Source organism: Oryx dammah, unplaced genomic scaffold (genome assembly GCF_014754425.2).
Source record: "Oryx dammah isolate SB20612 unplaced genomic scaffold, SCBI_Odam_1.1 HiC_scaffold_22, whole genome shotgun sequence".
NCBI classification, from domain to species: Eukaryota; Metazoa; Chordata; class Mammalia; order Artiodactyla; family Bovidae; genus Oryx; species Oryx dammah.
The window spans coordinates 56,330,997-56,345,537 of record NW_024070206.1 but is presented as its reverse complement, the minus strand read 5'-3'; the positions used below and the strand labels follow the sequence as shown (position 1 = coordinate 56,345,537).

Sequence of the window (14,541 nt, the reverse complement as noted above, 5' to 3'; positions counted from 1 at the left end):
CTACCTCATCTCCACCACCTCTCTCCGATAGGTTTGAGTTCTTTATTTTAAAGTCATGCAAGACAGTTATTACATTGTTACTGATTCTGACAGGTTTGTTGGATATGTCTTTTTTATACTTTGTTTTTTTCACGATGTAATATTTATCATTTTGAATTGAGTAAGATGTGTAAGCAAGTCAGTCACTTAGTGTTTTAAAGCTTATGTCTTGCTGAGTAGTCAGTATGTCAATCACAAGATGAAAATTGATTTTAATCTAAAAACTCTGCTGAAACTCAGCACCTCCCTCACTGGCTCTTGATATTGATGGTTCGATTCAGAAAACATATCCTTTCAGTTAAAAATCAGCCCAATATATCAAAGCTATGAAACAGAGCAGTAGCCCTTGTCTTTGGCAATGCCAGGAAGCCCAAGCAATAAATGCGCCAGCTGTATTCTGAGGGGAAATAATTTGAATTATACAGGATCAACAGGACAAGCATAGTGGTCTACTGGAATATTTTTTACATGCTTGTTTTTAAGTTTGATTTGCTCTTCATGATTTGTTTCTGCAACTGCTTAGCCAATTAGAAGTGAAGTTAGGTAGGACTTAAGCAAAATTATTTACCTAAAGGAAATCAATGATTTATTATTATATTATAGGCTACTTGACTGTATAATAAACATACAAGAATATTTACAGAATTTCAGTTACTCCATTACCATAAACCTCCAGTTCTAAGTCAAAATCAGTGCCCCATTGCCATAGTTCTTTCTATAGTCAGAGACCTTTGTTGCTGTCATTTTTGTTTGCTTAAACCTTAAGAGTTTTTTTTTTTTTTTAAGAAAATCCAGTACTCTCAGTATTACAATCAACTCTATCCAAGTACAATTTTGTCAACAATATATTAATTTAGCATGAATTTCCTGTTTATTTACCATGATCATTAGTTACCAATAATCAATACTGAACAATATTTACCATGATCAATACTGGCTGCTCACTGCTCAAAAGCCAATAGTCAGGCCAGGTTGAAAGAAAGGAAAGTTTGTTTTATTTCAGATGCTGGCAACTGGTGGAAGGACAACTGATCTTTGTCCAAAGGTTGACGCCCTGCACTGGCAACCACTGGGCAAGAGCCTTTATAAACAGGAGGAGGTTCCAGGCAGAGAAAGCACCATCAGCGCTGATAGTCTTCTTCAGGTTTGGTCATTAGTGGTCTGACCAGTGCCGTCTTGGCTGTTTCAGGTACAGTTATTCTTCAGTTCCAGGGCCAGTTCGTTTCCACCTCTTGGAGACCAGATCTCAGAACTGTGGCAGCTCCTGTCACGGCTACAGTCTGGTCATCTGTCACTAATCTTGTTCCCCCTGGTGAGGTTTTCAGTATCTATGAGACAGCTCAGAGGATGTGGCTCAGAATATTATCTCTCGTCCTTGAGGAGGAAATAAAGATCCTTGACTTTGCTTAATGACTGCATTATTATTGTTTGATCTTCTTTGACTCCTTTTTGTTTCTGCATGTTCTCCTTTCTCTGATTACACTTAGTCTTTGACTAAAGTTTTCCACAGACAAATGGCAGGCAGAGGATCGGCAGGGATCATAAGGTCCTGCCCCTTTTCAATACTATTGAAATTTTGAAGCAACCAGAGCCCCAGACAGCCCATGGTCTCGCTCTTGTGGCGCTTACAATGGCTTTGTATTTCCAACTACTCCTTCCCATTTCATGCACTGGCTTCTGAAAACATTGGCTTATGTCTGGTCTCTCCCCTTCTTTACCTAAAATCCATGTCTTAACTCTTTGTATTTTAAATATGAAATTATTCCAGTAGATTCAGCAGTAGGGCACTTATTGCTAAATGTTCCCTTTTAAACCTTATTTTATTTCACATCCATGTTTTCACTCTTCACCCAGTTACTTATTGGATATTAACTCCTGAATCTCGCTCATGGCTGAGATGGAGTAACCATGTCTGCTAACTCCTTACTCAGGCCCCGCTCCACCCCAAACTACAAGATTCCTCCACCGGGATGTCCTGCAAGTATTGCAAATACACTAGGTCCAAAACAGAACTCACTTCAACCCCTAGTATCCTGTTTCTTCTCTTTTACATCTGAATTCGGTTTTATAGGATTTTTCTTTGTCAACTGCACCAGCACTCTGGGTCCTCTTCTTAATGTCTCTTACCCTCAGCAACACTGTCTAATGAATTTCCATGATCTTCAGATGTTGCTCCTTAAATACATTTTATACCTTCTCTTCCTGTTCCTACCATCACCCTTGGCCATTAAGGATCAATAAACACTGCAGTGTATAACCTTTTTGTCATCCTTGTCTCCAGCCTCACCTTCCTCCAATCAGCGAGCCACATGACAGCCAGAACATGGGTGGAAAATGAAAATCTGACCAGAGCAGCTTCAGTGATCGGATAGCTGCCCCTCAGTTGCAGCTCCTGAGAAGCACAGTTCTCAGTGTTTTAGGACCCACTCCTGCCGGTGTTTAGTTTCACCTTCCCTGCCCCTTTTCTTGCTGCGTTTCACGTGGAGCTGCGTAAAGACTGGATCTTCCCTAACACTCAGAGCTCCTCCAGGCTCCCAGGACCACCTCTCTGGATCTGTCTGCTGGGAAAATGTTCTCCTTTCGCTCCCTTGGGATGGGTTAGATCTTATCCTCTTCAAAGGTTCAATAAAATGTGATGAGCTGAACTTTGCCCACACTCCTACCCTCCCCAAGAATCGATGTCCCTTAGTTTCAGGAACATTCTTTCCTCAGCCAGATGCCACCACGGTTTCAAACATGTCTCCCTCCATCCTGGAAACCTGTCTTTCCCACTAGTCTATGAGGTTCCTGAGCTCAGCACAGAACACAATAGAAACTCAAACTGCAGAAATTTGTGGAACTATGTGGAGATGGTGGTACTGGCACACACTGTGAATGTGCAAAATGCCCCTGAATTCTTCACTTCACAACAGTTAATGTCGCTGAGAATTTCACTTTAAGAGAAAGTACACTTTTCTATAACCACTTCATTCAAAGCATTTAGATATAAGGGTGAACTGGGACTTGAGCTCAGATAGACATTGACACTAAGATGCTGTTTCAGAGGTGAGAATGAACTGACTCAGTGCTGGGACTCTGGCAGAATACACATAACCTCCTCACATCTGTTTGATTTTCAAAGACAGTGATAACAGACTCCCTTGACACTCTTAGCTCTGAGTAAGTGACACGACGGGAAATTTCCTGTGGGAATTCGTTTGGGTTGAGGTAATGTTGCAAATAACTAAGGGGTGCATTTGCTTGTAGCTAAATGAGCCAATTTACATAAGGACATTTTATAAATTCAAAAGTCTGAATCAACCGTTTACTCAATCTGGATATTTATTAATGCTGGTACCCATTTTGCCCTAGAGTATGTCCAGGTACAGTTTTAATTTTTGTTACAGTAATGTGCTCATGTGAGTATTTACTTTTTAAAAAAAAATTTAGTGTATAGTTATCGCCATATGAGTCTGTATTGTTGTTGCTGTTCAGTTGCCCAGTCATGTCTCTTTGCGACCCCATGGACTGTAGCACGCCAGGCCTCCCTATCCCTCACCATCTCCCTGAGTTTGGCATCTCCTTGATGCCATCCAGCCATCTCATCCTTGATGCCCTCTTCTCCTTCTGCCCTCAATCTTTCCAGCATCAGGGACTTTTCCAGTGAGTTGTCTGCTCACATCAGATGACCAAAATACTGGAACTTCTGCTTCAGCATCAGTCCTTCTAGCGAATATTCAGGGTTTATCTTCCTTAAGATTGACTGGTTTGATTTCCTTGCTCTCTAAGGGACTTTCAGGAGTCTTCTCTGGCACCATAGTTCAAAGGCATCAATTCTTTCACATTCTGCCTTCTTCACTGTTCAGCTCTCATATCATTCTTAACAACAGCATAATATTAATATTTCAGCTTATGGTTAATAAGCTGGTGATAGACATTCTTTTTTGATCATTTTATGCTGTTTTAATTTTTTCTATTAAAATATTATAATGCACAAAGATAAAAGGCCCAATTTCAAATACAATATAATCTTTATGGTGTTTATTATAAGAATATTAGGTAAAGGCAAACTATCTGGGCTCATGCTCAGGGTTCGGCACACAGGTAACACTAGCTGACATACTTACAGAAGGACACAATCTGTTAAGTTAAGCAGTTATCAGATGCATTGTTATTTCAGATTAGCATGGTAGAGAGAATACAGGGGTTGAGATCCAAAAATTCAGCATTGAATCTTGGCGATGCCTCTAATTGAAATCTAGACCAGCTGTACTACACATGCTCACTGAGCTTTAACTTCTTCATAGAGTTACTGGGTTGTACAGGTTACGGACACACGGCCATTCCCCAGAAATGGTCCCATGAAATGTGGGGAGCAATCAAATGCTTGTCATTGACAGCAAAAAGTCAGAGCAGCTCATATCATCCACAAATGTGCAATGATTGTGCGATTTTTAAAGTATAAACAACATTTTTTATTCTTATCTCTTTTAGAAACAAAAGAGAGGGACTATCCTGGGGGTCTAGTGGCTGACTCTGAGCTCCCAGTGCAGGGGCCTGGGTTCAATCCTGGGTCAGGGAACTAGAGCCCACATGGAGCAACCCAGAGTTTATATGCCAAAAGTAAAAGATCCTACATGCCCCACAGCTAAGACTCAGTGCAGCCTAATAAATAAATAAATGAATACTCTTTAAGATGAAATAAAAGAGAGAGAAAAAGCTTTCCTAACTAACTTTATAGGCTTTTTATCTGCTATATTCGTAGCTGCACATCCTTAATTCACTTTTTTTTTTTTTTTTTTTTGGCTCTAGAAAAAAATTATTTGAGAATCAAATGTAACTGTAATAATTACACTTTGTGGTCTTTTCTTTTTATTCTATTGTGGGCAAAACCTTAATTCACTTATTTAAAATGAGTGAAGGGGTGATTGATATCTTGTTACATGTTACGTGAACACCAAAACATGTTAGTGGAAATATTTCAACTTCAGTAGGAATTACATTTAAAATATTTCATTTTTCTCTCATATTTTTATTCATCTTGAAGATTCTGCCACTTAGTGCCAAGCTGATTTTAGAAAATGCCTCTATAACTTATAAAAAATGGACAGAAAAATAAAGTCTTGAGTATTTTTGAACTGACACAACTCTATCAAACCTCCATAATTTATTTGTCATGTTATTGAATGTTGATGATGTGTTATTGTCATTTCCACATACAAACGTGCCCAGCCCCATATCTAATTGTGTGCTTTTTCATACATTACAACTGGATAGCGTGCTCAGATATTCTGCAGCTATAAGTCCTGACAGTTGAGCATTTTAACCTCTCATTTAGATTTTCTTCCTATGCTGAGATGGTCCAGGGGGAAAAGAAAAAAAGAGTTGAAATATCATTCTAACTTGAAATCTCAGCAGTTAACACCCCCAAAGATCTGTGTCACTTATTTTATATCGGAGAACTCTCTTAGATAGTTAATGTCTATTTATATGGTAATTGCTCTCCAATATACGTCTACTTTTTCTCCTTTCAGCTAGATTCCATTTTCACCTAATAACACCAGTCACTAACCTACTGCGTGAGTACAAATGGTCTTCATGAATAGTGCTGAACAGATCAATAAAATGTTCAAGTTTAGCTTAAGCCAAATGCTTAACAGTTCATGAATGAAAACGAGATGAGAGAATACTCATGAGTAGTAGGTCATTTCTTTTCTTTCAGTGATTCCTTGGCAAGACCGGCCCCACATTTGGCAGCAATTCCCTCAGCTCTGCCTACCACTACCTCCAGCAGACCTCCCAATGCCATCTGAGAATTTAGGGAAATAATAGTGTTGGTAAAAATGTTCATGGCAATTTCTCATCTTTAGTGCATTGATTTCAAGTCTTCTACCCACATCATCTACATTACAGAAGAAAAACAAGAAGAAGAAAGGGAGAAACAGCCACAATTATAGCATGAAAGAATAATGGAAAAAAAAAAAGTGCTTTCAGTTCAGATCAGTTCAGTAGCTCAGTCATGTCCAACTCTTTGCGACCCCATGGACTGCAGCACACCAGGCTTCCCTGTCTGCCGGGAGCCAGCATGGGGAATCCCACCCGTGGCAAAGGTCATGAGGAAAGGGGCCTGACTAACCGCAAAGGTGGGATCAGGCCTCAGGGGTCCCCCTGGATTTTCTCGAGCATCTACTCCCAAAACCAGAGTCTGCCTGCTTTACTGTATTATGCTTTCCACCTACTCTTCTAACATTAACAGGGGGCTGTCACCCCACCACCTTTTTTTGGAAAAAGTTAATTTAGAGCTTTTAGATAATAAGTCTCCTGGGCATAATAAGAGTGTTTCAATCCAAAAACCCCTCTGATGGCTTTCTAGCCTGCCTGACAGGTTTGTCTGGACTCTTACAGCTGTGCATGTGATGGTTTGCGGCCTCCTGACTGCGAGAGGCACAGGAAGCTTAAAACATCCTAGGAATGTAGGGTCTTCCAAGGAGTCAAAATCATTAGACTAGGACTGATTACAGGTTTCATTTGTTGAGCCAATACTTGCTGCCAAGTTTTCATATCTTTTATTTGTTGATATAGTTGGTATGTAGAAAAAAACAGGTAGTAGCCCTGGTATTAGCAACATTAGATCTTTTAGTTAAGTACTTTCTTTGTTATAACCCACTGCACCTTTGTTCTACAGGAATGTAACTTTATTTAGTACTTTGAGGCTGATGCAGATTAAGAAAAAACACTTCAAGGGAAATGAGTTTTCTGGTTGACAGACATTTATCTAGGAAGAGAGCCATAAAAATGTTAACAGGCCCCCTGGCCAGAAGATGATGTAAAACCACCTAAGACCTTTTGTATATGGGAATATAGTGAAGCCGCTGAGTCGCGTCAGACTCTTTGTGACCCTACGGACTGTAGCTTACTAGGCTCCTCTGTCCATGGGATTTTCCAGGCAATAGTCCTGGAGTGGATTGCCATTTCCTTCTCCAGGGTATCTTCCTAACCCAGGGATGGGACCCGGGTCTCCCACATTGTAGACAGACGCTTTACTGTCTGGGCCACCAGGGAAGTCTATGGGAAGGTATGCAAAAACAAAGCCTGGTCTCAATAAGAGTCAGGAGTGCTGCCCCTGCATAACTCTGCATATTCCATTATTTCTTTATGTACAACTTGGGGTATATAAGCTGCTTTTGAAAATAAAGTTGTGGGTCTGGCACCAATGCTTGGCTCCCCCATGTCGTTCTTTTCTCCTCTTTCAGGCTGAATTCCCATCTGGAGCACAGAGGCTCTCCATGTCTATTTATTTGCCCTGGCTTCTAAGACCCACGCAAGAGGGAGCCCAAGGTGGGGCACCCTCCGCTATTCAAGTGGGCGCTGGTGGCCTGCTTATCTCGGAGCTTTATTGGTCTCCTGTGTAAACCAAGTTATTCAGCCTCTTTTCTCCACTAATTTTCCTACTACACTATTCTTTCCTAATCTCTCTTTATAAATAAGTCTTTCCTCGCCAACTCTGTCCCCGCTTTGAATTCCCTGGATCCACTGGGCTGGACCCTGGCACCTGTCCATCACCAACTCTCAGAGTCCACTCAAACTCATGTCCATCAAGTTGGTGATGCCATCCAACCATCCCATCCTCTGTCATCCCTTTCTCCTCCTGACTTCAATCTTTCCCAGCATCAGGGGCTTTTCAAATGAGTCAGTTCTTCACATCAAGTGGCCAAAGTATTAGAGTTTCTGCTTCAACATCAGTCCTTCCAATGAATATTCAGGACTGATTTCCTTTAGGATGGACTGGCTGGATCTCCTTGCAGTCCAAGGGACTCTCAAGAGTCTTCTTCAACACCATAGTTCAAAAGCATCAATGCTTCAGTTCTCAGCTTTCTTTATAGTCCAACTCTCCCATCCATACATGACTACTGGAAAAACCATAGCTTTGACTAGATGGACCTTTGTTGGCAAAGTAATGTCTCTGCTTTTTAATATGCTGCCTAGATTGGTCATAACTTTTCTTCCAAGGAGCAAGTGTCTTTTAATTTCATGGCTGCAGTCACCATCTGCAATGATATTGGAGCCAAGAAAATAAAGTCTGCCACTGTTTCTATTGTTTCCCTATCTGTTTGCCATGAAGTGATGGGACCAGATGCCATGATCTTAGTTTTCTGAATTTGAGTTTTAAGCCAACTTTTTCACTTTCAAGTTCATCAAGAGGCTCTTTAGTTCTTCACTTTCTGCCATAAGGTTGATGTCAACTGCCTATCTGAGATTATTTATATTTCTCCTGGTAATCTTGATTCCAGCTTGTTCTTCATCCAGACCAGCATTTTGCACGATGTCCTCTGCATATAAGTTAAATAAGCAGGGTGACAATATGCAGCCTTGACGTACTCCTTTCCTGATTCAAAACCAGTTGGTTGAGTACTTTAAGGTTTACCTATTCAATTTTTATTTAAAAAATATTTATTGAGCACCTACTTGCAGATGGTGACTGCAGCAATGAAATTAAAAGATGCTTGCTCCTTGGAAGAAAAGCGATGACAAACTTAGACAGCATATTAAAAAGCATAGACATTACTTTGCCAACAAAGGTCTGTTTAGTCAAAGCTATGGTTTTACCAGAAGTTATGTATGGATGTGAGAGTTGGACTATAAAGAAGGCTGAGCACCCATGAATTGATGCTTTTGAAGTGTGGTGTTGGAGAAGACTCTTGAGAGTCTCTTGGACTGCACAGGGATCAAACCAGTCAATCCTAAGTAAAATCAATTCTGAATATTCATTGGAGAGACTGATGCTGAGACTGAAGCTCCAATACTTTGGCCACCTGATGGGAAGAACTGACCCATTGGAAAAGATCCTGATGCTGGGTAAGATTGAAGGCAGGAGGAGAAGGGGGAGACAAAAGGATGGGATGGTTGGATGGCATCACCGATTCAATGGACATGAGTTTGAGCAAACTCAGGGAGGTGGTGAGGGACAAGGAGGCCTAGAGTGCTGCCGTCTGTGGGGTCACAAAGAGTCAGACATGATTGAGTGACTGAACAACACTTGGCTAATATCATAAAATTTTTCTGTTCCCAAATACCATGAAATCTGAAGGGTTAGTGCTTCTCTGACACCCAAATGAATAAGTCTTACAGAATGGGAATGCTTTAGTGTGGAAGCAGATCACCATGAGTGATGCTCTCTTCCCCACAAACCCCTTGCTGTTTCTCTATGAATCAGCCCCTCAGGTGATGTCAACCAGGAGACAGCAAATAACTTTTGCTTGTTAATCAAATCATTCACTCACCCCTCTCTATTCCATCTTCTGAATCTTTCCTAATCTCTCTGTGCAATGCATCTTTGTGCTTTCTTTTTAAGCATGTGTACAAATATTTTACATTTTCCTATGTCTTTTAGGAAACTCTGTGTCACTGTATTTGCCTGAAGGCTTTCTTAAGTAGGTCAACTCAGTTAAGCAGGTATTTCTGAATCTTTTAAATGACTTTCATTTTGTTTCACATGTAGTTTGTATCTTGACATTTCATTCCTAATCTCTAAACTGCCTTGAAGTTTTTGGAAGTAGGAGATAAATATGTCCTAAATAAGCCCATGAAATAAAGAATTTCCAAGCAGACCTTATGTGATATTGAATTGATGGCCCTTATCCTTATTCTTTTCAAAATAAAAAATACATTTGTAATTTCTTAATACTAGTGAAGCTTTTTGTTAGACTTATGATTATTAAATAAGATGTGTTAACACATAAACACACATTAAAAAAGGTTAGATATTAACCAGTTGACAAAAATACTGTAGCAAGAGGTTCACAGCAAACTAGAACCAAGGTTAATTCAGTTTCTGTAGTGACTTCATATAGAACACGTGTGTGTGCCTGCTAAGTTGTGACTCCATGGACTGTAGCCTGCCAGGTTCCTCTGTCCATGGGATTCTCCAGGTAATATCTAGGTAATGGAGTGGTTTGCCAGGCCTTCCTCCAGGGGATCTTCCCAACGCAGAGATGTATAACCCACATCTCTTCTATCTTCTGCATTGGCAGGTAGGTTCTTTCCCATTAGCACCACCTGGGAAGCCTCATGTAGAACATAAATCTAGGGAATAATGAAAATCAAGTGTGCTTACTAGCATGTCCTACAAAAGATGCACAGAATGTCAGAAACTTTAAAGCAATATTAAGAAATTTAAAATAGGTTTAATAATTCAAGGAATGTACCATGTGAATGGGCTTCCCCAGTGACATCACAGTAAGAATTCAGCTGCCAATGGTGGTGATGCAGACTGGGCCCTTGAGTTGACAAGATCCCTTGGAGGAAGAAATGGTAACCCACTCCAGTAATTTTGCCTGGAGAATCTCATGGACAGAGGAGGTTGGTGGGCTATATGCAATCCATGGAGTCACAATCAGATAAAATTAGCAACTAAACAACAACAACCATGCTCATGTTTTGTAATATGTAACACTGTAAAAATATCAGATCATAACAAATTGTCCATATAGTTAATAAAATCTCCCACTAAAAATAATATTTTAAATGGAGCTTAACAGAATGCTTCTAAAATTTATATGGGAATGAAAAGACTCCAAAATAGCCAAAGGTCTCTTGAAGGAAAAGAATGTGGGAGCCCTTGAACAGCCATATATATGAAACCAAATTCTAAAGCATATGATCCTGAGGCAAGGGTAGACCAAGAGAACCGGGCAAAAGTAGCCAGCCTTCAAATAGCCTCCTGGGACACTGACATTTGATTTGTGACACCAGAAACACTTAAAGCACTAGAGGAAAAGTGGTCTTTTCATAAATGATGAAACCTCCTCAGAGATTGAAAAGGAAATACCTTGAACCTGATTGCATATCATTCACAGAAATACAATTCTATTGGAACTGTAAATATACATGCAACACACACACACACAAACTAACCAACTAAACAAGCAAGCAGATACATCCGATTAAATGAATAGAATCTCTTCATGATTTCAGATCAAAATAATATTTAACCAGGATAATAAAAATACTCACCATAGAAAAAAATATTATAAACTGGTTTGTATTAAACTTAAGACTTTTTTTAACCAAAATTCCACATTAAAAAAGTGAAAAAGGCATTATTTGCAACACATATAATCACAAAGTACTATTTCCAGAATATATAGAGAAATTTTATAATTAAGTAAGTAAAAAAGAAAGAAAGCAGGCCAAAAATATAAGCAAGAATAACCAAACATAAACAGATATAAAGGAAACTATTGAAGTGATTCAAATGATCAGTATACATGTGGAAAGGTGCTTTACCTCATTAACCAGGGGATATTCACTGAACAATAATAAAATTCCTTATCCATCCACACAAATGGCTAAAATTCAAAACAGCCAGGGGATGGCACAAACAAAGGAAACTCGTGAGTGATGGTGGAAGTGTAAACCATTACCTCCATTGCAAAAAATAAGAACTATCAATTAAGTTGAAGATAGTGATGTCCTGTGGCTCAGCAATTATTCTTCTGTGTGTACTATTAAAGAAAAAGTTTCACACAAGCTCAGCCAGTCCTGTGCTAAGTCAATTCGATCCTATCCAACTCTGTGCAACCCTGTGGACTGTAGCCCGCCATGCTCCTCTGTCCATGGGATTCTCCAGGCAAGAATACCGGAGTGGGTTGTCACTTCCTTTTCTAGGGGATCTTCCCGACTCAGGGATCAAACCCATATCTTTTAAGTCTCCTGCATTGGCAGGTGGATTCTTTACCGATAGTACCATACCAGTAGGGAAGGCTTTATTCAAGATTCTTGCCATGGAGTTATGGCAATGGAGGAGAGAAGCTGAAGGTGAAGGTGAAGTCGCTCAGTCGTGTGCAACTCTTTGCAACCCCGTGGACTGTAACCTACTAGGCTTCTCCATCCATGGGATTCTCCAGGCAAGAATATTGGAGTGGGTTGCCATTTCCTTCTCCAGGGGATCTTCCCGACCCAGGGATCGAACCTGGGTCTCCTGCATTGGAGGCAGATGCTTTAACCTCTTAGCCACCAGGGAAGGCAATGGAGGAGAGAGGTTGAGCTCAACTCCTATTACAGTAAAGACAGCTGGCTCTTTATCGCCAATCCCATGGACTGAAGAGCCTGGTGGGCTACAGTCCATAGGGTCATCCAGAATTGGGCACAACTGAAGCAACTTTATCACATTCAGGCACAACAGAGTGAGGGGGTCAGTGGATGGAAAATGACCAAAAGGAAACATCAAGGGTAGGGGATTGTTGCTAAGCAGACTAAGGACTTAGGCATTAAAGACGGGGGATGAGGAACTTGATTAGGTATCAAGGGTGATCAGATTACAGAAGGTGAGGGAATTCTTGCTAAACTGGTGAGCAGGATTCTTGCTAAGCATGGGGTGAGGTGGCCAGGACAAGAGGGGGCCAGGTCTGAAGCCTGGTGGAGGAGAGGGCGGAAGAGCCTGCATGAGGTTTAGTTAAGGAGGGGTCTCTGTCACACCCAACCACAGCCTATGCCTGCATGCCCTAAGGCAGACATCACAGGAATGACCCTGGGGTTATTACTCATCAGTTCCAAAACTTCAAGATGATCTAAAAGTCAATCAGCAGTAGCAGAAAAAATAAACTGTGGTATAATCATAAAATGTAATACTTTAAAACTTTGAAAAGAATGACCTATAATTATACCAAAAAATATGAATGAATCTCAAAAGTAGAATGATTAAGGGGAAAAAATGATGGAAGTTTAAAAAAAAAATCTAAGCATGATTCCATTTATGTAAAATTTTAAAAAGCAGGCAAAGCGATACCATAGTATTTAGAGATACCAACCTAGGTGGTAAAAAGAAAAACAATGAACTGATGAAAGAACACTTAGGTAAGGATCAACTTTCAGGAGATAAGAAAGAGATTATGATAGAAACAAAGCTACAGTGGGTGTATTCTAGTTCTTGCCCTAGGCGGTGTTTATATATACTTTCACTACATAATAACTCAATAAGCTGAATATTTTTAATGTACTTTTTTGCATGAGTTTGTATTGCATAATAAACAGGACTGGGCAGGGGTGGGGGGTGGCACTGGTGGGGTTTAAAATATAAGCAAATGAGTTTTTAGGCATTTTTAACAATGATAGTTTTTTAAAAGAAATTTTGCCAGTCATTTTTCATAAAAATATGAAATATGGGCCTCCCAGATGGCTTTAGTGGTAAAGAATCCATCTGCCAATGCAGGAGACACAAGAGATCAGTGTTCATCCCTGAGTCGGGAAGATCCCCTGGAGAAGGAAATGGCAACCCACTCCAGTATTCTTGCCCGGGAAATCCCATGGGCAGAGGAGCCTGGGGGGCTATAGTCCATGGGGTCGCCAAGAGTTGGACATGACTGAGTACATTTCACCTTTATTGTTCATCACAGTGTCACCTATACCTATTTCCCCCCCTAATTTTTCCTATGTACATATTACTCCACAATTTTAAATCAGTACACTGTGCTGCTACAGTTGTGCTTCATGTTGAAAAGAGAATAAAACTCCAGTTTTTCAGACTGGTAGTTTGCTAGAGGTAGAGGCTGGAAGCTGGAGGGCTGGAGGAATAAATTACGAGGTTCAAAAGACATACACTTCCATCTGAAATAAATATCATGGGGATGTTCTACACAGTGTGGTGACTACAGAAAATAAAATTGGATTGCATATTTGGGAGGGCTTCCCCGAAGGCTCAGGGGTAAAAATAAATCTGTGTGCTGTGTAGGAGACATGGGTTTAATCCCTGTGTAGGGAAGGTCCCCTAGAGAAGAATATGGCCACCCACTCCAGTATTCTTGCCTGGGAAATCCTATGGACAGAGGAGCCTGGTGGGCTACCGTCCATCGGTTGCAAAGAGGGGACATGACTTAGCAACTAAGCACATGACTGAATATTTGGAGATTGCTAACAAAATGGATCTTAAGTTCTCATCACAAGAAAAAGAATGTTTTGCAGTAAAATGGTGACTGATGTGAACCAGACTTATGGAGATGATCATTTTGCAATATATACAAATATCAAACCATTATGTTCTATACCTGGCATTAATATAATGTTATGTGTCAATCATGCAGCAATTAAAAATAAAACTACTGTCTGAGCCACCAGGGAAGTCCTATAAAAGCTTAGAACATAAAAACTCCAATTTTCATATTTCTATTCAGGAGTATTAATCACTGACAAGTTCCAGTTCAGAAATATTTTATTTTCATTATTTCCTAAATTTTACATCTCTTAAATTCAGTACTGACTTTGTTAAATCTTCTGAGACAAACATAATAAGATCAGAAATTTTTAGGTCAATCAATGGTTTATACTTCCAGTTCCATGGAAGATGTTTATTATTTTCTTGAATAGTAGTTCATATGAGTACAAAGGAAGCCACATTATTCTGTGATTCTAATAGCACAATTAGCCGTCTGATCCATTGTCCTACTTTTCTTACCTGAAAATGATAAGTAGATCTCTGCCACGGACAAGCATTGTATTAGATATTGGGGCCAAAGATGAAAAAGTTAT

At 40.0% G+C, this 14,541-nt stretch overlaps 1 non-coding gene across 1 annotated transcript; it reads right to left on the bottom strand.

Annotated features, from left to right (window-relative positions):
- Positions 1 to 11,968: 11,968 nt before the first annotated feature.
- On the bottom strand, positions 11,969 to 12,040 carry TRNAW-CCA. Its single transcript has one exon. It is a non-coding gene; the product is annotated as a tRNA-Trp (tRNA).
- Positions 12,041 to 14,541: the final 2,501 nt, after the last annotated feature.